Raw genomic sequence first — 23,097 nt, forward strand, 5'->3', positions numbered from 1 at the left:
GAGAAATGTAATTCAGCAATGTTAGTGCAATTCCTTAGCACACACTGAATTCCCTCTTCCATTATCTTAACAGAGGTGCTAATCTGGATTCTAATGCCTCTGCTAAAACAGCAGACAGGAATTTGCTAACAGTACATGTAACTGTAGAATACCATCAGTCAGTAATTTCTAGGGCGCAGTCATTACTCATTATTAGGAAAACACATCAAATCCTGGGCTAGCATATTTCGCTCGGCATGCGGGTGTGTGCCTGATGTGCTCGAGCGTAAAATGACAAGTGGTGATGTTGGGCGAACGGAACGCCCCAATGTCATTGCACACTCGCGCGATACGTTGGTTGGCAGGTACGCATGCAAGTCAACAGTGCAACCACCAACAATTAAGCGGCCTATTAAGGCCCTTAATCAACATTTGATTCAAATTTTTCATTGCCATCCAATTGTTTGGTTGGCGGGCGGGCGAAAAGGCCAAGCGGCCTTTGCATTTTTGGCAAAACCTCATCCATGGGCGGGATAAAGTTTTGACCAGTGATTTAAAAAAACTTTTTACACTCACATTTAACATGTCCTGCTCATGTGAAAGTCACATGAGGGGACATGTTTTCATTATTCTAAAAATCCTTATTTTTATTGATAAACACCTTCAGCTCCCTGAGGCAGCTCTGTGCCTCAGGGAGCTTTTACTGTGCACACCCGCGCGCATGTGCGAACTTCAGCACCCACGCTCCTCCCGCCTCCACCCCGACAATGCTGAGCGCTGCAGCATGAGTTTCATGTTAGCTGGCCGCTAATTGGCGTGAAATCGCGGTCAGGATCCGATTGCAGGCGGCAGTCTGTTTCCTGGATGCCCTCGGACCTGTCCGCCGCACCCGCCCAACAAGGGCAAAATTTTGTCCCCGCTGTATTAAGAGACTTTTATGTAGTATTTTCATTTGCTTTGCATATGGTAAGAATTTGGTAACCTAAAAGAAAATATGGATAAAACAATGTTAATATGATGTGACTGTGATAGCTGTCTACAAAATGGCCATGTTCAAAATTAGCATGTTGCTTTTAGCAGAGAATTAAGAACTGTTTTATAAAGTTGCATTGCGACAGCTAGAAACTATTGTATTTGAAATAACTGCAGTTGAATTATCTTTGTGACTCTGTTGATGAAATTCTCTGATCGTATTGAATCCACATTATGAAAGCAGCGTATCAACCCTCCAGAGGTCAAAAGCATCCCAACTTATTTCCATTTGCTGCAATCAGTAACAAGAATTTGTTCCTTTGTGTCTTAAGTATCTAAGGAGAATTTTTGTTGCTTTGTGCAGTGAATGGGTCGTAGTGGATTTCTGCACAAGACCAGCATCACAGTCTATGGGAACAGTAACAGGTTGAATTGATAGATAAGAGATCATTTCCTAACAATTTGACCTTGGTCATGTGCCAGGGATAGTAAATCTACTCCAAGTATAGTACATCAGCTTTGGAAAAATAAAAGATTTCCAAAAATAAAACCTCCGCGGCTCTCCCTGCACTGGTCAACATAATCTGTCAAGATAACTATTTGAAAACATTTGATCTGTCAGTCATTTTCTTTTTGAATGCACTGAAAATTACTAAATTTTGGTGTTTGTACTTTCAGTTATATTTCACAGCATCTATAATTCATGTGCAGTACAGATGCTATAGAATGAACGATTACAATCTCCATATGCTTCAACCATCTGATAGCTTGCCCTAGTAATTTAATTCATAGGGCAGAATTTTCCGTCTGGCTGGGGGTGGGGGTGGTGGAGTGGGAGTGGCCTTGGACCCGATCGCCGGCATTTAACACGGGCGGGCCAATTAAAGCTCGCCCAGAGTGTTTCATGGCTCCCAGGGACAGCGGGAGTGGGCGGGTGGCAATGGATCAGCAATCGGTGTCAGGTCTAATGGCAACCCGGTGGTCTATTTAAAGGCCAATCTGCAGCCGCTCCAGGGCTATTGTACATGGCCAGAGGTCAGGGCCAACACAGATCCAGGCTGGCCATGCAGGAGGGTAGGGCGGGTGGTCAAAGTGCACTGTGTTTTCAGACGAGTGTCTTGCTGCCCTCCTCGAGGAGGTGGCAGCACGGCGAGAGGTGCTTGTCCGCCAGGATGAGAGGAGGAGACGACCCCACTTGACCAAACATGTGTGGGCGGAAGTAACAGAGGTCGTGCGGCACACATGGATCCAGTGCCTTAAGCGCATCAACGACCTGCTGCGCACGAGAAGGGTGAGCAGCATGTTGGCATCGTTCACTTCACCCAACATGTAAGCTTCTCCCCCGCTGGCACCTCACCCATGCCTGATTGGCCTGAATGCAATGACTCAATGATAGCATGTGTCCTTAGCTGGGCAGACCCAGCTGGCCAGCCTGAGAGGGTGGTGATGAGATGGGTTCTGCCCACGCGCAGCATGTGGTGGACTGAGACCCACATGACTGTGGTCAGGGCAACCTGGAGGATCTGCACCCAGGCTCACTGCTCGAACTCCAGGACATGTCGAAGTCAGGGTGATGACGTGGTGGGAGGTGTCTTCAAGGTGGCATGGCACAGATTGATCTGATGCCCTCTGTGCTCCACGTAATTGTGCATCTTTGCTATGGCAGGTTAAACTGTGTGTTCCCAAGTGTGATAAAGGCAGGATGTGGCCAAGGTGGGGGGAGGGGGCAGGGTGGGAAGGACACACTTCGTATATTTGTGTGAGTGTTTGACATCAGCGGGGTAAGGATGCACTGCACCCCTGCAATGGCCAAGTGGGCTTGGGTAGACTGCCTGCGAGGAGATTCACGGCACAATTACCACTTATCAATAACAAAAACAGAATTACCTGGAAAAACTCAGCAGGTCTGGCAGCATCGGCGGAGAAGAAAAGAGTTGACGTTTCGAGTCCTCGTGACCCTTCGACAGAACTAGGTGAATCCCAGGGAGGGTTGAAATATAAGCTGGTTTAAGATGGTGGTGGTGGGGGGGAGGGGGGTGGTGGAGAGAGAAGTGGAGGGGGGTGGTGTAGTTGTAGGCAAAAGCAGTGGTAGAAGCAGATCATCAAAAGATGTCACAGACGGCAGAACAAAAGAACACATAGGTGTCGAAGTTGGTGACATTATCTAAACGAATGTGCTAATTAAGAATGGATGGTAGGGCACTCAAGGTATAGCTCTAGTGGGGGTGGGGGGAGCATAAAAGATTTAAAAATATTTAAAAATAATGGAAATAGGAGGGAAAAAGAAAAATCTATATAATTTATTGGAAAAAAACAAAAGGAAGGGGGAAGAAACAGAAAGGGGGTGGAGATGGAGGACGGAGTTCAAGACCTAAAGTTGTTGAATTCAATATTCAGTCTGGAAGGCTGTAAAGTGCCTAGTCGGAAGATGAGGTGCTGTTCCTCCAGTTTGCGTTGGGCTTCACTGGAACAATGCAGCAAGCCAAGGACAGACATGTGGGCAAGAAAGCAGGGTGGAGTGTTGAAATGGCAAGTGACAGGGAGGTTTGGGTCATTCTTGGGTCAGTTCCTTCGCCTCCGTCGCATCTGTTCCGCTGATGCTACCTTCAAAAACAGTTCCTCTGACATGTCCTCCTTCTTCCTTAACCGAGGTTTTCCACCCACAGTAGTTGACAGGGCCCTCAACCTTGTCCAGCCCATCTCCCGCACATCCGCCCTCACGCCTTCTCCTCCCTCCCAGAAACATGATAGGGTCCCCCTTGTCCTCACTTATCACCCCACCAGCCTCCGCATTCAAAGGATCATCCTCCGCCATTTCCGCCAACTCCGGCATGATGCCACTACCAAACACATCTTCCCTTCACCCCTACTGTCGACATTCCGTAGGGATCGTTCCCTCCGGGACACCCTGGTCCACTCCTCCATCACCCCCTACTCCCCAACCTCCACCTTTTGCCTACAACCACCCCCCCCCCTTTACACTTCTCCCCCGCCACACCCCCCCCCGCCCCCCCCCCCCCCCCCCCCCCCCCCCCCCCCCCCCCCCCCCACCCCAGGTAATTCTGTTTTTGTTTTGGATTTCCAGCATCCGCAGTTTTTTGTTTTTATCTTTGTTTTTATCACTTATCAATGTTCTTTTCTCATTTCCGAGAGAAGAATTCTCACAATACCGCCGAGCGGGTGAGGACTGGCGGTGGGCCAGCCCAGGTAGTGTTGCTTAGCCGGTTCGAGCAGGAGGCGCCATGCGTCCAGGTGCACTGAAGCCGGAGAGGTTCGGGCTTCCACAGACAAGTATGTGTGGTCAGCATTCATGTCACCAGTACTCTCCCAACAGCCATGGCAGTGCTGATTGTTGAGTGAGTGACGTTACCAACATAGCTTGCCCGTTGCGTGTTGAATGACGAGTGCATGATGATCCGGGGGGCAGGCATGTACATTGACATTTTCCGCACGCTAACTAATCGAATCTCTTACTCTTCCGTTCAGCATCAGCAGCGCAGGGCTGGGACCCGTAGCAGCAGGGGCCCCCTTTGACACCTGACGGCCGTCACCAGCGTCACACCATCTCTGCTAGGTAGGCGCCAAGGCAGATATTGGCACCCCAGTGGGCATCAGATCTTTAGTTAGTGTCCCAGGCACTTCACAGTCGCAGGAGGAGCTGGCAAAGACAGAACGTGCCCATGGAACTAGCAGTCAGAGGACTGCAGGGTCCCAGGCACATGCTCGGTCAATGGCTGATGATGAGCCTTTGGAGATGGCTGCAATGCAGCCAACTCATGAGATGTGGCCGGGTGTGCAGGACCATCTGGTGGAGATACATGAGGCTGTGTTTGGTTTGGTGTCAGTGGTGGATGAGTCTCTGTGGACCGTAGCCAATGCATTGAGCCTCATGCACGAACGCCAAGCTTCCTCCATGGAGAGAGTGGCAACTCTTGTGGAGAGGCAGCTCCAGGGACAGGATCAGGGCCAGGGACAGGATCAGGGGTCCCTGGGGTTGCACTTGGACCTGCAATCCCTCACAGCAGCATTGACCTCAGGCGGTTAGTGTCCATGTAGGCAGTGGTTTGGGCACCAGGTCTCCCACCTTGGTGCCCATCCATCTACGGTGAGCAGGGAGGGTCGAACGGACCTCAAGTCGGGGGAACAGCTGCCAGTCATCTATGCAAGCACCTCTCAGGATGAGGCCAGCAGCTCCTCCACCCATCTGCCAGTGACCACAGCACCCAATGAGGCTGGGACGACTGGGGAGATGCCAGCTGTGCAACTGGCAGCTCCCTCCAAGGCAGGGCCAGCACAGGCTCCACGAGCCAGAGGACATCCGCCAAGGTCATCGAGGCCAACAGGACAGCAGACCGAGCAGGCTGTCTCAGATGCCAGAGCCAACAAGGGTGCACTACAAAGACATAGCACCCACAAACATAAAATTAAGGCATTTAGGCACACCCTGGGTTCAACACTGGTGGTTTTTTGTTGATTCCCCTATGAGTACCTTCTGATTGTGTTCGCAGTGTGACACCATTTTATTTGTGTTATGTTAAGAGACTTTTGTGAAAGCATTAAATTAAGATTGTCTAACATGGCTGGGGTGCTTCTTTTCTTGGGCAGGTGGAAGGATTCCTGAGATGTTTTGAGCGTCATTGGCATTTATTGACTGGGCCCATCGTCAATGCTCCTATCCTGACAGATCGTGTTCAGCCGCAGCCACTCTGACTACATCTTCCTCGTCCACAGTGTCCCCCCTTTCCAGCGCAAGATTATGGAGAGCACAGCATGCAACCACTATCGAGGACACACGATCTGGGGGGTACTGGAATGTGCCCCCGGAATGGTCCAGGCATCAGAAGCGCATTTTGAGAACACCAATGGCTCTCTCCACCACAGCCCTTGTGGAGTCCTGGCTCCTATTGTAACGCTGCGCAGCTTCTGTTCTTGGATGGCAGAGAGGCGTCATGAGCCACCTTCTGAAGGGATAGCCCTAGTCACCCAGCAGTCTTTAGAGCCATGGGCATGGGTCATCCACCCACACAGTTAGCTAAGATCTCTGGCCCAATCATCTGACAGATGGTGTTGACTGTCTCCCTTGACAGATGGAGTCTCCTTCGGCACTGCATCTTAGACATATTGAGGTAGTTGCTTCGCCACCTGTATGTCCTGGCAGCAGTATCATGGCGCCTTCTGCAGACCTTTCTGCATAAGACTACCTCTTGGCCCTGAGTCCCTTGTGTCTGTGCCTGTCTTTCCAAAGGTGGCTCCACTGGAGGCTGAATGTGCACTCCTGGTCTCCTCCTCCTTCTAGCCCTGCCTTCCTCCTCAGAGGAGTTGCCTCCAGTGGAAAGATCACCTCCCATTCCCAGGCCCAGGGAAGCTTCCTGAAAGCTACAGGCCCCAAAACAAACCCTCACTGCAAAGTGCTGACCTGAAGGTCATGAGTCCAGTCCAAGCAGCTGGTATGTGTTTTGAAGTTTTCCAGCTCGCACAGGCAAGTTTCAGTAACTTTTGTACAATAACTTTTAAATCTGTAGAATCGCAACCCCACTGAGCCCTCTTCTCCAGCTCATGGATGAGGTTCATATAAATTTCTGCTACCCGCCTGCCCATTGTGCCCTTGCGATGAGCTGAAGGTCACACGGGTGCTGCAAAATCCCTGTCAATTGGAGCCTCAAGGGCCTTAAGTGGCCTATTAATTAATGGCAGGCGCACAACAGAGATCATCAGGCGCCCGCCCACCGAAATATTGCGATGGCGCGATGTAATGTCGGGATGCTTGCCCGACGTCACTGCGCATCACTTTAAGCATCGGTGTGAGGGTCCTGACCCCCACACGTGAAACAGAAAGTTCTGCCCATAATATATGTTGAAGATTTGCAACACTCCTATGTCACAGTGGTAAAAATGAAGCAGTTTTGTTTCACGTACATGGAATTGCACGTAAAATTAAATAGAATTACATAGAATGTATAGCACAGAAACTAGTCTATGCTGGTGATAATGCTCCACATGAACTTCGCCTACCCCACTTCATCTAGCCTATCAGCAAAAGCTTATAATTTTTTTTCCCCTTGTGTTTATTTAGCTTCCCCTTAAAGCATGGCATCTTTAATCCTATCATCGTACATAGTAGTTAATGGTTAACTACACGGAAGAATCTCCAGCTCCAATTTTCTCGCAAGTATTTGATGATTTGCCTGAAGATAAATGCTCTATTGATGGGCTAAGGCTTTTACTTCTAATAGAAGCATTCTGTGTGATTTGTTCAAAAATTATTTGATCGACAGCTCTTTCTCAGCTTGACAAGCGATTTTTAAAATTCTCTTTGGCCGCTATCATTTTCAGAATACATTTGTCAGGCCATCATTTTTAAATGATGTAGTTTGTCTGCAACATCCAAAGGCACTTCTAACATTTCTGTGCCTGGTGGAAAAGAGAAAGAATTGCTACGCAATATTCTACTTGCCTCCCAAGTTAACACAATAATTGTGAACTATTTATTATTTTCTACTCACGAGCTAGCAAAGCTAAATAAGTGCTGTAAAATGTTTAGTGTTACTGCTGTCATTCATCTGTTTTCATAAATTTGATGGGCAGATATGAACAGAGTCAAAATGTAGTGTGATGCTGTTCTTTTGTCTGCTGAAGATTACATGGCAAAACCAGTAAGAAAAATCAATTGAAGAGGCATTTCTGCTTGGTCCTTGGGCATATTACAAATGTACCTAGACACTTCGGCAAGTGAAATATTCTTCGAGGAAAGGCTCAATTACAAGACTAGTTTAAAATGCCGAAGCTAAAAACATCGAGAATGAAAATAATGTTAAATGAAGCATACCCAGCCAGAAAACAATGTAAAACTGCTATTACATTCTTGAAAAGGTTCATTCTGGAATCACAACAATATGGAGTTCCTGTGACAATCTTTTAAGGGCTGTAATGCATATTTGTTAAAGTAAACATGGTGTTCCTTCATTGTTTCTTATGGTCAGTAAAATTAAGCATATTTCAGATTTTAATATTCTTAAATTAGACAACAAAAATTCATCTATTTAGCACTTAATCAAAAGAGATCCCCATCTTCAAATTAGGGATGGACTAGCAGGAATACTGGACTGGCGATGGTACAGAAACTGGAAACTGCACTGGAAAAAGAAATTCACAGCTATAAGTCTGTTGTAAGACTACTACAGTCTTGATCTAGAGATTCAGTCACTTATGCTGTTCCTTTGCTTTGCAATTGACTTTAATGGTACCCAAAGAAGGATTGGCACCAGTTAATAATGAACTTAAAATAAAAATAAGCAATATGACAATCTGGTAAATTGATCTGGTAAGATTGATCTGATTTATCTGGTAAACGTAACCCCACTATTTAAAAAAGGAAGGAGAGAAAAAACAGAGGTCAGGGTTTTACACATGGTGGACGGGCTGGGCGGGAGCGGATGGGGGCAGGCACGGAGTTGATTGCCACCTGCTGCCCACGATCAGCTGCGCACTGCCATTTTACACGGGCGGGCCAAGTAAAGCCCACCCAGCATAACACGAGGCTGTTAGTGCTCAGCGCTACCTGTGCGGGCGGGGGAAAGACGGAGAGTCGGGGCCTGCACTCTTTCGGGCATGCACGTGATAGAGCATAGAAATCTCCCTGAGGCATGGAGCTGCCTCAGGGAGATTGAATAGACAATAAAAAACTTCAACAAATGATGCAAAAATTTATTCAAATATGTCCCCTCGTGTAACTGTGTCACATGAGTTGGGACATGTTTGTAAAGGTGGGGAAATTTATTTAATTGTTTTATAAAAGTTTCAGGAAAACTCATCCCGACCGTGGATGAGGTTTCCTGAAAAATGCAATGGCCGCTTGGGGATTTCGGCTGCCCACCAACCTTAAGGTTGGATGGGGAATGTTCTTAAATACTTTAATTACATTCTTAATGGCCTTAATAGGCCATTGACATTTCGGTGGGTGTTCAGCCAACTCTGGTGCGCGCCACCCAAATGAAATATCGCAATAACGTTGGGACGCACGCCCGAGGTCATTGCGCGTCATTTTACGCATTGGTGTGTTGGGCCTGCCCCCGCGAGCCGACCAGAAGATTCAACCCAGAGAATTACAGGCCGGTTAGCCTAACATCAGTAGTGGGGAAAATGCTAGAGTATTATAAAAGATGAGGTAACAGAACACTTGGAATTAGGATTAGACAAAGTCAGCATGGGTTTATCAAAGGGAAATCATGCTTAACTAATCTACTGCAGTTTTTTGAGGATGTAACTAGTAGAATAGATAAGGGAAAACCAGTGGATGTGATGTATTTGGATTTCAGGAAGGCTTTTGATAAGGTTTCACATAAGAGGCTAGTGGGCAACATTAAAGGACATGGCATTGGGGGTAATAAAATGGCATGGATTTAGAATTGGTTGACAGATTGGAAACAGAGGGCAGAAGTTTGCCCTTGATGGGCCCTACCGACTTGGCAGCAGGTGGGCAGCCGATCGCCACTGCCAAAACGGGCCTCGCCGCTATTTTAAGTAGGTGGGCCAATTAAGGCTTGCACAGTGTGCGGGGGAGGGTATCCCCCAACTGCCAGAGTGCGAAAGAGCGCACATCTCCCTGAGACTAAGTGCTGCCTCAGGGAGAGCGCTGAAAGTTTTTGAAAGTTTAAAAATAGAAAGATAAAAAAATTATTAACATGTCCCCCTCATGTGACAATGTCACACAAGATGGGACATGTTAATAAATATCACAGAAACTTTATTAAAGTTTTTTAAACCAACATGAAACCTCATCCCGCTGGTGGATGAGATTTCATGTTTTTTCAGAAGCCCGCTGGGGCTCCTGGCCTGCCCGCCAGCCTTAAGGTTGGATGGGCAGGTCCTTTAATTGATTTAACTACCCCGTCAATGGCCTCAATTGGCCATTGACAGGTCGGCGGGTGGACAGCCGATCTCGCTGTGCCCCCGCTTTCCTGAATATTTAAATGGAGTGGGATGATGTCGGGGGTTCCCACCCCCCCCAGATGTCATCCTGCATCATTTTTGTGTCAGCGAGTGGGGCCCTGCCCCTAGCTCACCGATGGAAAAATTCTGCCCAGAGAATGGGAATAAATGGGTCTTTTTCTGGATTGCTGGTGGTGACTAATGGTGTACCACAGTGCTTGGGCCCCACCTATTCATGATATATATAAATGACTTGGATGAGGAAACCAAGTGCAATATTTCCATACTGGGTGGGGTTGTAAGTTGCGAGGAGGATGCAAGGAGGTTTCAGGGTGATTGAGACAAGTTGTGTGTGTGTGTGTGTGTGGGCAAACACCTGGCAGATGCAGTATAACATGGATAAATGTGAAGTTAAACACTTCGGTGTGAAAAACAGAAAGGCGGAATATTATTTAAATGGTGATATATTGGGAAATGTGAATGTACAAAGGGATCTGGGTGTCCTTGTACACCAGTTACTGAAAATAAACATGCAGGTGCAGCAAGCAATTAGGAAGGCAAATGGTATGTTGGCCTTCATTGCAAGAGGATTTGAGTTTAGAAGTAGGGAAGTCTTACTGCAGTTATACAAGGGCTTGGTGAGACCATATCTGGTGTATTGCATGCAGTTTTGGTCTCCCTACCTAAGAAAGGATATATTTACCATAGAGGGAGTGCAGTGAAGGTTCATCAGGCTGATACCGGGGATGGCAGGGCTGTCGTATGAGGAAAGATTGGTTCAACTGGGTCTGTATTCACTAGAGTTTAGAAGAATGAGAGGGGACCTGACTGAAACATATAAAATTCTAATAGGGCTAGACAGACTAGATGCAGGAAGGATGTTTCCCCTGGTTGGGGAGTCTAGAACCAGGGGCCACAGTCTCAGGATACGGGACAGGCCTTTTAGGACTGAGATAAGGAAAAATTTCTTCACACAGAGGGTGGTGACCTGTGGAATTCTCTACCACAGAAGGCTGTGGAGTCTGGGTCACTGAGTATATTCAAGAATGAAATTGATAATTTTTTAGATGTTAGGGGCATCAAGTGCTATGGAGAGAAAACAGGAATATGGCGCTGAGATAGAGGATCAGCCATGATTATATTGAATGGCAGGCAGGCTTGAAGGGCTGAATGGCCTACACCTGCTCCTAGTTTCTATGTTTCTTTTGGGAGAATTTTCTGGTCAGCGAGCAGGAGCTGGGCCTACTCGTAAACGCGTAAAATGACATGCAGTGACATCAGGCATGCATCCCAACATCACCACGCATCACTTAGATTGTCAGTTCAGCAGGCATGCAGCTGACTCGACTGCGTGCCTGCCAAACTGTCAAAGGCCTACTAAGGCCATTAAGAAAGTAATTAAAGTTGTTAAGAATGCTGCCCATTGAAGCTTAAGGCTGGCGGGCAGGCGGCCTTCACATTTTTCATGAAACCTCATCCATGGGTTGGATGAGGTTTCATGAAGGGTTTATTAATTAAATAAATTTTTTTGGAAATATTAATGAGCATGTCCCAGCTCATGTGACAGTTTCACATGAAGGGACATGTCCTTAATATTTTTTTTCCTTTATTAAATTTTTCTGAACTTCAACTGATCTCCCTGAGGCACAGAAGTGTCTCAGAGAGATTTGCATGCATGCACGAAAGAGCGCAGGCCCCGACTCAGGGAGCTCTCCCCGCAGCGCCCGCCCCCCCCACCCCCCCCACCAACCCCCAGCCCGCACAGGGAACACACAGCGCTTCCGGGTGTGCATCATACTGGGCGGGCCTTAATTGACCCACCCACGTAAATTGGCAGCGTGGACCCGATTGAGGATGCCGATTGGGTTCACGCCTGTTCTTGCCTGCCCCTGCACGACCACTCTGACGGGAGGAAAGATCTTCCCTATGTTTCTAATGCCAATTGTTGGATCAGTTCTTTATCCTTTAAACAGAGTTGAAAAGCTAGAGACAGAAACATGTCTGATAATTTACTTAATTTATGGTTGATAAAACATGAACTCTAAACACCCATACAGAGCAGCACATGTCTAATCATTAATCACACAGCATCATTATCATGAAATACAATAATTTTCGTAATATTATTGTGATTTATTGTAAAGGTAGGTTAATAGTGGGGTTTAGATTAGCTTCTCTGTGTGTATGTGTGTGTGTGTCTGTGGGGGGGATTTAATTGAATTGGAGACAGACGGTCTGGAGCTTTTGAGTTATCAAAAGGGAAGCTAGGTTTGAAATGCCAAATACGTAAACATGGTTGAAGTTTTAGAATGTGAGATGTGAGGAACATTTGCATTTTTAGATAAACCAGGGTAGTTTGAATTTCAAAGAGATGATGAGACATTGCATGTAGCCATAAGAGGCTAAGCCAAACAGTGTGTTTATTTTTCCCAAAGATTATTGATAATATGAGGGCTATGAAAGATTTATATTGTGAGAAAAGTAAAGTTGCAAAGACATCTTGGAACAATGGAATTTACTTCAAAAAGGAAGAAACATGTATAAAGGAGTTGAGGGTATGTGTAAGGGGAAGGCATTCTAAAATCGAACAAGTGTGAAAATTCTCCAGCCTGTAGGTATCAAGCTGCTGTCTACAGGAACCGAAGCTAACTCACTTTGAATATCACTGTATAGGGCATTGTGTGTTTTGCCTGGGTCTGTTGAAGTCTATTTTGTTTTGTTGTTGCCTTAGCGGAGATATAACTGTGAGTCAGATTAATTAGGGAAGCTAGGAGTTACCATAGTAGTAATTTGTAGACACATGTATGTGCTTAAAATCTTTTATTAATAAATGTTTAATTTAGTTTTGTAAAAAACCTCTAAGACTGGGTGAACTTATTACTACTAATCCAGGCATGCATCTCGAAATAAAATACAAATTGTGAAACAGTTGTGGCAGCTGTTTCAAGTTTCCCCCTGGGATTTGAGCAACTCTGCATTTACCATCTGCTGTACCATAACATAATTGGGGGCTCGTCTGGGATTTATTTGAAATTCCTTGGTTGGTTTGGGGTTGGTGAATCTTAAGGTTATGAATATGAGAAGCACTTTGAATTCAGGAGTTGGTGTGGGTTTTTTTTTAAGTGGTGAGACTGCAATATGACTTTGGCAGTTGCTAAGATTGCCTGGGAGTTGAAGTTATAACTTTGGTTAGCTTACTAAAGGTAAATGAAGCTAAGTTAATGGAATTTGCAGATAAGTTACAATTAAGATTACCTGCAGGGGTAAGGAAATCAGACATAGTTGAAGGGATAGCACAGCACTGGAGGTAGTGAGATTTCAGTTAGAAATGATGTGGCTTGAATTTGAGAAAGCAAAGGAAATGAACAAAAACTGGAACTGGAACTGGAAAAAGAAAGGCAGGAGAGAGAAAGAAATCAGGAAAGGGAATTGAAAAGAAGCTGAGTGAAGGGAATTATTTAATAAATACTCCAGATATAAGAAAGAAGCAAAAGGTGTGTCATGTAAATATGCTTAAAAAGTATTTTGACAGGGAAGAGGAACAAAAGGAGGTACTTGCAGGAGGTAAGGAAAAAGAGGTAGAAATAAAGGATTCTGAAATTGATTTTCCTCCAATCAAACTAGATTATGAGGAGTTACTTGAAAATTTAAAAGTAATACTGAGTTACTTTCCAGACCATTGTCAAAGTGATTTGGAGAAACTATTACAGTCATACTGCACTATTTATGGGAATAAGCTGGAGAGGACAAATGTAGCTGTACATGATGTGTGTGTGGAAGTTTTGCCACTCACTGATCAAAGAATGCTGTCCATTGAGTTTAGTTGCAGTAACTGGAGTTCACCTATCGTAATGGTATTGAAACCGGATGGAAAACAAAGACTATGGTCAGAATTTTTTGCCGGCGAGTTGGGGTAGGGCCTGCTTACCAATCGGAAAATGACGCGGGATGACGTCAGGAGAAACCCCCGATGTCATCCCACCCCATTTAAATATTCAGGAAGGCGGGCAGACAACGAAATCAGCTGTTCGCCCGCCGACCTGTCAATGGCTAATTAAGGCCATTGACAGGATAATTAACCAAATTAAAGTACCTGCCCGTCCAACCTTAAGGTTGGCAAGCAGGCCAGGAGCCCCAGTGGGCTTCTGAAAAAACATGAAATCTCATCCACTGGCGGGATGAGGTTTCATGTCTGTTTTTAAAAACTTTAATAAACTTTATGTAATATTTATTAACATGTCCCATCTCGTGTGACATTGTCACATGAGGGGGACATGTTAATAATTTTTTTACTTTGCTATTTTTTAGGTTTATTAAACTTTCAGCGCTCTCCCTGAGACAGCACTTAGTCTCAGGGAGTGGTGCACTCCTTTGTGCGCATGCATGAAAGAGGGCACTTTGACAGTTGGGGAATCCCTCCCCCCCCGCACAGGAAACGCATAGGTGGAGTTTGGCTGCCTGCCCGCCACCAAGCCGGTGGGGCCCATCTGCCCATCGAGGGCTAAATTCTGCCCTATGTGTGGACTATAGAAAGGTGAATGCAGTGACAAAAGTGGATTCATATCCTATACCACGGTTAGAAGATTGCTCTGAGAAAGTGGCACAATCAAAGTTTATCACAAAGATTAACTTGCTGAGAGGATATTGGCAAGTACCGTTATCGGAGAGAGCAAAGGAGATATCGGCTTTTGTGATCCAGGTGGGCTATATCAGTTTAAAGTCATGCCATTTGGTAAGAAAAATGCACCCGCAACATTTCAAAGACCGACAAATGAAGTAATTACAGGATTGAGCACTTGGTAGTTTTTAATCAAACATGGGAGGAGCACTTACAACATCTGGAAGAATTATTTTGTCGATTACAAGGAGCAAATTTGGTGATGAACTTGGCTAAAAGTGAATTTGTAAAAGCCCAAGTTACATATCTAGGCCATACCATTGGACATGCTAAGGTGGCTCCGAGAGATGTGAAAGTCAAAGCTTTCATGGATTTCCCTGCGCCTACAACAAAATAAGAAGTTTTGAGATTTCTGGGCATGAGTGGGTTTTACTGGAAATTTGTACCAAATTTGAGCAATGTGGTTGCTCCATTGACTGAACGATTAAAAAATAACAAGAAGTTTCAACGGACACAGGAGTGTCAGGAGGCATTTGACAGTTTGAAACCTGTGTTGATTACAACACCAGTTTTGCCAGTGCCCAATTATGCCAAGCAATTTAAGTTGGCCGTTGATACAAGCGATATAGGCATTAGGGCCTTACTGTTATAAGAAGACGACACTGGAATTGAAAAACTAATAGGGTATTTTCACAGAGGTTGAATGTACAAGAGGGAAGATATTCAATGATCGAAAAGGAGACTCTGGGTCTGGTGTTAGCATTGCAGCATTTTGAGATTTACATTGCAAACAATTAATCAGAAACAATTGTTTATACAGACCACAATCCTTTAAAGTTTCTGGACAAATTTCAAGGCAGAAGTGAAAGGCTATTCATATTGAGTTTATTACTGCAACCATTTAACCTGCAGATTATACATGTGGCTGGATGAGAAAATCTAATTGCAGATGCATTGTTTAAAGCTAAAAGGGATAATTTGACATTTAAAAACCTGGACACTGGACTGAAATGATTCCTGTTGATACGAAGGACTTGTATATATATTATTATGTTAATGCATGAACCTGGTAATCTCATATTTGGAGCATATAGATAAGTATAGGAGTTAGTATAAGATATATTAAGAAAATGAAGCCGTCTTTTTAAATTATGATGGTTCATTTTCCAGTAAGGAGGGGTGTGTCATGAAAATATAATAATTTTCATAATATTATTGTGAGTTATTGTAAAAGTTGGTTAATAGTGGGGTTTGGATTACTTTCTCTGTGTGTATGTGTATGTGGGAGGGGTTTAACTGAATTGAAAACAGCTAGTCTGGAGCTTCTGAGTATTCAAAAGGGAAGCTAGGTTTGAAAAGCTAAATATGTAAACATGGTTGCAGTCTTAGAATGTGAGGTGTAATTTGCATTTTTAAACAAACCAGAGTAGTGAATTTCAGAGAGATGGTAAGGTGTTATACCTAGCCATAAGAGGCTAAGCCAAACAGTGTGTTTATTTTTCCCAAATGTATTATGAGTACTATGAAAGATTTATGAGAAAAGTAAAGTTGCAGAGACATCTTGGGACAATGGAATTTATATCAAAAAGGGAGAAACACGTAAAAAGGAGCTGAGGTTATTTATAAGGGGAAGGAATTCTAATATTTAACAATTGTGAAAAGCCTCCAGCCTCTAAGTATCAAATTGCTCTCTACAGAAACTGAAGCTAAGGAAATTCATTGAGAATATCACTGTCCAGTGTATTGTGCGCTTTGTCTGGGTCTGTTGAAATTTATTTTGTTTTGTTGTTGCCTTAAAGGAGGTATAACTGAGAGTCAGGTTAATGAGGGGAGCTAGGAGTTATCATAGTAGTAATTTGTAGACCTATGTATGTGCTTAAAATATTTTCTTTTATTAATTAATGTTTAGTTTAGTTTTATAAGAAACTAAGACTGGATAGACTTATTACTACTGAATTCAAGGCACGCATCTTGAAATAAAATACAAATTGTAAAACAGTTGTGGCAGCTGTTTCAAGTTTCCCTCTGGGATTTGAGCAGTTCAGCATTTATCATCAGCTGTGCCATAAGATCATTCACACATGTAGACTAAATAAGAATCTGTGAACATGGCTTTTCCAAGCCTATTCATACTACTGGATCCTGGAGGTATCAAGAGGATTTTCTCTCTTTTTAACGAGATAAAAACATAGCATCTTTCTGTCATTTTCTTTATGGTCTGCCTGCTGCTGAAAGGAACACTGTCTGATGTGTTATGATCACCAGGTTGCTCCAACAGATTGCCAAACAGAAATTAGAAGCCCCATACCTATTACTCACTGCTTCCTCCAAGTCGAAGATTTATTGTAAGTAACATTTGATGCATGATCCATAGCAACGCATTAGTTTCCGTATTGCAGCAACCTCTTACTGATGCACTGTCCCTTGCTGTGTTGAAAAGTTCATGTTTCAATCTTAGAATTCTTTAAGCTCAATATTTGTATCTGCCTGTCCTTACAGCCTTTGGTTCTGATATTCATCCTTCTCCAATGCTATCAGCATCATTAAGGAAAAAGGACAGGCTTTTTGAGAACACAATTTAAGCAAATATCATGCATGCCAACTTCACTTGTGTGCATGCAAAGTAATTCAATGTGAGGAAGTTTGTTCGGTAGCTATGTTGGTTATTACTTATCTATATTTTATTAAAAGTTTTGGATATGGTGCATACTTCCTGTCCATAAATGTTATTTCTTGTAACATCTGATTTTTCTCTGAATTTCTGTACCATGTGTGTGTATTTGGGTGACAAATGGAACAAAGCAGATTTTTAGATGCGGCTGTATTGAATCCACTGCATGAAACTTGGACTTGAATTATCCTATCAAAAAGGCATTCATCATTTAAGTCCATCCTGATGTTTACTCCATCCCTTTTGAATGGCTTCACATTGCATGGCTCTCCCCTTCCTCAGCGGAACTGTCTGGATGGTCATCATTGATGCCTGTCTCTTGGAAGGCCAAACCCCACCAGTGCTACAATGTGAATCATGCTCAGAAGAGCTTATTTAGCTAGGCTGGTCATGGCATTGAACTTGAAGAAATTACACTGAATATAAAGGCAATGCGGCACTTTTATGCTGTTTTCCTGGCTACAGAGTCTAAGACTAGTCAAGGTAGTCAGGGTAGGGCATAGAGATCTGAAGTTAGGAGAAATTTCTGCCTTCAGAGTGTTGCGAATCTTGAAATTTTCTACGACAGAGGGCTATAGATGGTCAATCATTGTGCATATTCATATGGAGATCATTAGGTTTTTGGATACTAAATGATTCAAGGGATCTAGGGACAGGTGGGAAGGTAGAATTGAAGTAGAAGAGGCTGTCTGGCCTATTCCTGACCCTATTTCTTACACTCCTATGTTTACCATTCCCTTTTTGTCCAGCCTTCTGCTGTCAGCTCACTTCCAACCTTGTCCTCTCCCACAGGTTTTTGAGCCAGGTTGTGTAGCTGCTCCTATTTCTTTGCATTCAGGGTTTTACTGCTGCTGTACCTCCTCCCCCACTCTCCGGCACCAGTATTAGAACATCTTTTCCTTTGGAGGGAGTAACACAATTTTAAAGGCATTTGAGTTGCATTGAAAGTGCCCCCCACGTTGAAGTGCAATTGAAGACTGGCTGTAGGTAATATGAGTTGGCAGGGTGCTTTTGAGTAAGAAGGTTCTTAAAAGTTGGCAGGGGTTGCACTGATGCCCAGATGCTGAATAAGAAATGGTACAGGAAGGAAGGAAATGATAAAGTTAACAGCCACCTTTCTGGGAATATTAACCCTCTTCTGGCACTTTATGGCTGTCCTTGGCATGAAAGAGGCTGTCTTAACTGCATCTACCACCCCCCTTCATTCGTCAGAGCTTCCTGCACTTAGCACCCAACAATGTTGTCCTTCAGCCCTGTTACTGCTGCAAGTAGCTACTCTTGCCAGGAGATCTGCTGCAGTAGTATGCCTTGCTCGGCTGCCTTGCGCCATCACCACACATCCACTGTAGCTCTATGCAAACACTCTGCAATATCCATCATCCAACTACACCTAGGTCAACCCCCTTTCTGCTGCTCTCTACTTTGCCCTCCAGAAGAGATATCTGTAGCTTTTCAGCTCTGATAAAATGACATGACATTTTCTTACCTGGATGTCATTTCTAAAGTTCTTTTCATTCTTGCTATTTCAAGCAACGCTTCAGTTGTCTTATGGTCTGTATATGGAATTTTTTTAACATATGCCTTAGCATTTACATTTCAAAGGCATCTATTTTCATCCACAGATCTTTATTTATTATCCAGGGGCAGAACTTTCTGCTTGACGTGTGGGGGGCGGGCGAGTGTCCGACATCACCGGGCGCCATCGCGATATTTCACTGGGTGGGCGCGCAATGAAGTTGAACGCGCATCCGCCATTAATTAGCGGGCTAGTTAGGGCCCTTAAATCGTCAATCGACAGCAATTTTCAGGCACCTGTGCAATCTTTGGGTCAGCGCACGGGCACAATGGGCAGGCTGGTAAGAGACTTTTTAATGAAACGCATCCACGGGCGGGATAAGGGGGCTCAGTGGGGTCATCAATCTGGTCTGTGAGTATTTATTGCAGAAAGTTTTTTAAACTTCCATGTATGATCTGTAGAGGTTCAGCACGAATTCCAGCAGCTTTCTGTACATTTTGAACCTTCAGGTCAGCACTCTGCAGTCAGTAATCTTTAATGGGCCTGCAGCTTTCTGGAGGCCTCCATTTAGCCTGAGGGTATGGGTTCTGACATGTCCACTGGAGGCAGCTCCTCTGAGGAGGAAGGGAGGGATAGAATAAGGAGGAGGCCAGGAGTGGACAATCAGCCTCCAGGGGAGCCACCTTTGGGAATACAGCCGCATGCACAAGGGGCGAAGGGCCAAGAGGTAGTCCAAGGTGGAAGGGGCCACAGAAGCTGCTACTATCCTGCTGCCAGGGTATACAGGCAGCGAAGCAGCTACCTCAATATGACAGAGATGCAGTGCCGAAGGAGACTCCGACTGTCAAGGGAGACAGTCAACTATATCTGTCAGATGATTGGCCCTGAGGTCTCTCTTAACTGTGTGGGTGGGCATCCTATGCCAGTGGCTCTGAAGGTCACAGTTGCCCTCAACCCCTATGCCTCTGGTTCCTTCCAGGGCTCGGTGGGTGATCTTTATGGTGTCTCCCAATTAGCTGTCCACACTTGGGTCAAGCAGGTTACAGACGCTCTGTTCAGACGGGCATTGACCTTCATCCATTTCCGCTGGGACCAGGCAAGTCAGCCACAGCGAGCCAGAGGCTTCGCAGCCATTGCTGGCTTCCCCCACGTCCAGGGTGCAATAGACTGCACACATGTGGCCATCAAGGCGCCAGCAGGTGAAACCGGTGCCTTTGTCAACAGGAAGGGCTTCCACTCCATGAACATGCAGATAGTGTATGATCACAGGATGCAGATTCTGCAAGTTTGTTCAAGATACCCAGGCAGCTCCCATGACACCTACATCCTCAGACACTCCCAGGTGCTGGCGCTCTTCAGTGCTCCAGCTCGGCTGGATGGCTGGCTGGTGGGTGACAAGGGCTATCCGCACAGCAGGTGGCTCATGATGCCTCTCCGCCATCCAATATCAGAAGCTGAGCAGTGGTAGAATAGGAGCCACGCCTCCACAAGGGCTGTGGTGGAGAGAGCCCTCGGTCTTCTCAAAATGCGCTTCTGATGCTTGGACCGCTCAGGGGGCGCACTCCAATACCCGCCAGATCATGTGTCGGTGATAGTGGTTGCATGCTGCACTCTCCACAATCTTGCGCTAGAAAGGGGGATGCAGTGGTTGATGAAGATGTTGACCCTGCGATTTGAGAGGGAAAAGCTGGAATCAGATGTGACGGTATTACAATTGAATAAAGGCAACTACAGAGGCATCAGGGAGGAGCTGGCCAGAATTGACTTGGAGATGAGCCTAGCAGGAAGGACAATGGAACAGCAATGGCAGGAGTTTCTGGTAGTAATTTGGGAGACACAGCAAAAATTCATCCCTAGGAAGAAGAAGCATACTAAAGGGAAGATGAGGCAACTATGGCTGACAAGGGAAGTCAAGGACAGCGTAAAAGCTAAAGAGAAAGCATACAATGCAGTGAAGAGCAGTGGGAAACCAGGGGATTGGGAAGCCTACAAAGACCAACGGAGGACAACTAAAAAAGAAATAAGGAGGGAGAAGATTAAATATGAGGGTAAACTAGCCAGTAATATAAAAGAAGATTGCAAGAGTTTTTTTAGATATATAAAGGGTAAGAGAGAGGCAAAAGTGGACATTGGGCTGCTGGAAAATGACGCTGGAAAGTAGTAGTGGGGAACAAAGAAATGGCGGAGGAACTGAATAGGTACTTTGTGTCCATCTTCACAGTGGAAGACACGAGTGACATCCCCAAAGTTCAAGAGAGTCAGGGGGCAGAGGTGAGTACGGTGGCCATGATCAAGGAGAAGGTGCTAGGGAAACTGAAAGGTCTGAAGGTGGATAAATTACCTAGACCAGATGGATTACACCCCAGACTTCTGAAGGAGATAGCTGAAGAGATAGTGGAGGCGTTAGTGGTAATCTTTCAGGAATCACTGGAGTCAGGGAGGGTCCCAGAGGACTGGAAAATGCTAATGTAACCCTCATGTTTAAGAAGGGAGTGAGGCAAAAGACGGGAAATTACAGGCCGATTAGCCTGACCTTGGTCGTTGGTAAGGTTTTAGAGCCCATTATTAAGGATGAGATTTCAGAATACTTGGAAGTGCATGGTAAAATCGGGCAAAGTCAGCATGGTTTCATCAAGGGAAGGTCATGCCTGACAAATCTGTTAGAATTCTTTGAGGAAGTAACGAGTAGGTTAGACAAGGAAGAGCAATGGATGTTATCCACTTGGACTTCCAGAAGCCCTTTGACAAGGTGCCGTACAGGAGGCTGCTCAGTAAGATAAGAGCCCATGGTGTTAGAGGCAAGGTATTAGCATGGAAAGAAGATTAGCTGTCTGGCAGGAGGCAGAGAGTGGGGATAAGGGGGTCCTTCTCAGGATGGCTGGTGACTCGTGGAGTTCCGCAAGGGTCAGTGTTGGGTCCACATTTTCACTTTATACATTAATGATCTAGATGAAGGAACTGAGGGCATCCTGGCTAAGTTTGCAGATGATACAAAGACAGGTGGAAGGACAGGTAGTATTGAGGAGGTGGGGAGGCTGCAGAAGGATTTGGACAGGTTAGCAGAATGGGCAAAGGAGTGGCAGATGGAATACAATGTGGGGAAGTGTGACGTCATGCACTTTGGTAGGAAGAATAGAGGCATGCTTGAACTATTTTCTAAATGGGGAGAGAATTCAGAAATCTGGAGTGCAAAAGGACTTGGGAGTCCTAGTCCAGGTTTCTCTTAAAGTTAACTTGCAGGTTGAGTCGGTAGTTAGGAAGGCAAATGCAATGTTGGCATTTATTTCGAGATGACTAGAATATAAAAGCAGGGACGTGCTGCTGAGGGTTTATAAGGCTCTGGGCAGACCACGTTTAGAATATTGTGGGCAACTTTGGGCCCCATATCTCAGGAAGGATGTGCTGGCCCTGGAGAAGGTCCAGAGGAGGTTCACGAGAACGATCCCAGGAATGAAAGGCTTAACATATGAGGAAAATTTGAGGACTCTGGGTCTATACTCGATGGAGTTTAGAAGGATGAGGGGGGATCTGATTGAAACTTACAGAATACTGAAAGGCCTGGACAGAATTGATGTGGGGAAGAGACAAGGACCCGAGGGCACAGCCTCAGAGTAAAGGGAAGACCTTTTAGAACAGAGATGAGGAAAAACCTCTTTAGCCAGAGAGTGGTGAATCTATGGAATTCTTTGCCACAGAAGGCTGTGGAGGCCAGGTCATTGAGTGTATTTAAGACCGAGATAGATAGGTTCTTGATTGGTAAGGGGATCAAAGGTTATGGGGAGAAGGCGGGAGAATGGGGTTGAGAAACTTGTCAGTCATGGCAGAGCAGACTCGATGGGCCGATTGGCCTAATTTCTGCTCCTATGTCTTATGGTCTTATGGACATAGTGGATGCGGCTGCACATGATGAGTCTAGCACTGATTCTGAGGATGAGGAAGCACAGGAGAATGCTGAGGAGCTAAATGCTGACCAAGGAGGAAGGGACACCCGGGAGACTTTAGTCCAATGAACCTTCAGCTAGCTCAATACAAATGGGTCAGCAGGACCAGCCTTGCCTGGCGCTTCCATACTCGGCACCTAAGTGCAAAATCTGCCAGGTCATCAGCTGCAACTAAAGATTTTGGGCATAAACTTCAATGTCGAATCAAACACTCATGACATTTATCTTAAACATACAAATGCAGAACAAAGGAGCCACCCTTAGCCATGGTAACACATTTGGTTTTTAATTTAACCATCAGAAATTAGATTCTCACAAATCCAAAGCAAAACATTAATCAAGCAGAAAAAAAATTTAAGTACCTAACCTTGGGCCAACAAAAAGCACCAGTGAGAAACCCGTGGTGTGCCTAAGGTGTCTTATGCTTTTGTTTATGGGCACTACATCTCGGTGCTGCCCCATTGCTCGGAGT

This window comes from Carcharodon carcharias, chromosome 9, assembly GCF_017639515.1.
Source record: "Carcharodon carcharias isolate sCarCar2 chromosome 9, sCarCar2.pri, whole genome shotgun sequence".
In the NCBI taxonomy this organism is placed as follows: domain Eukaryota; kingdom Metazoa; phylum Chordata; class Chondrichthyes; order Lamniformes; family Lamnidae; genus Carcharodon; species Carcharodon carcharias.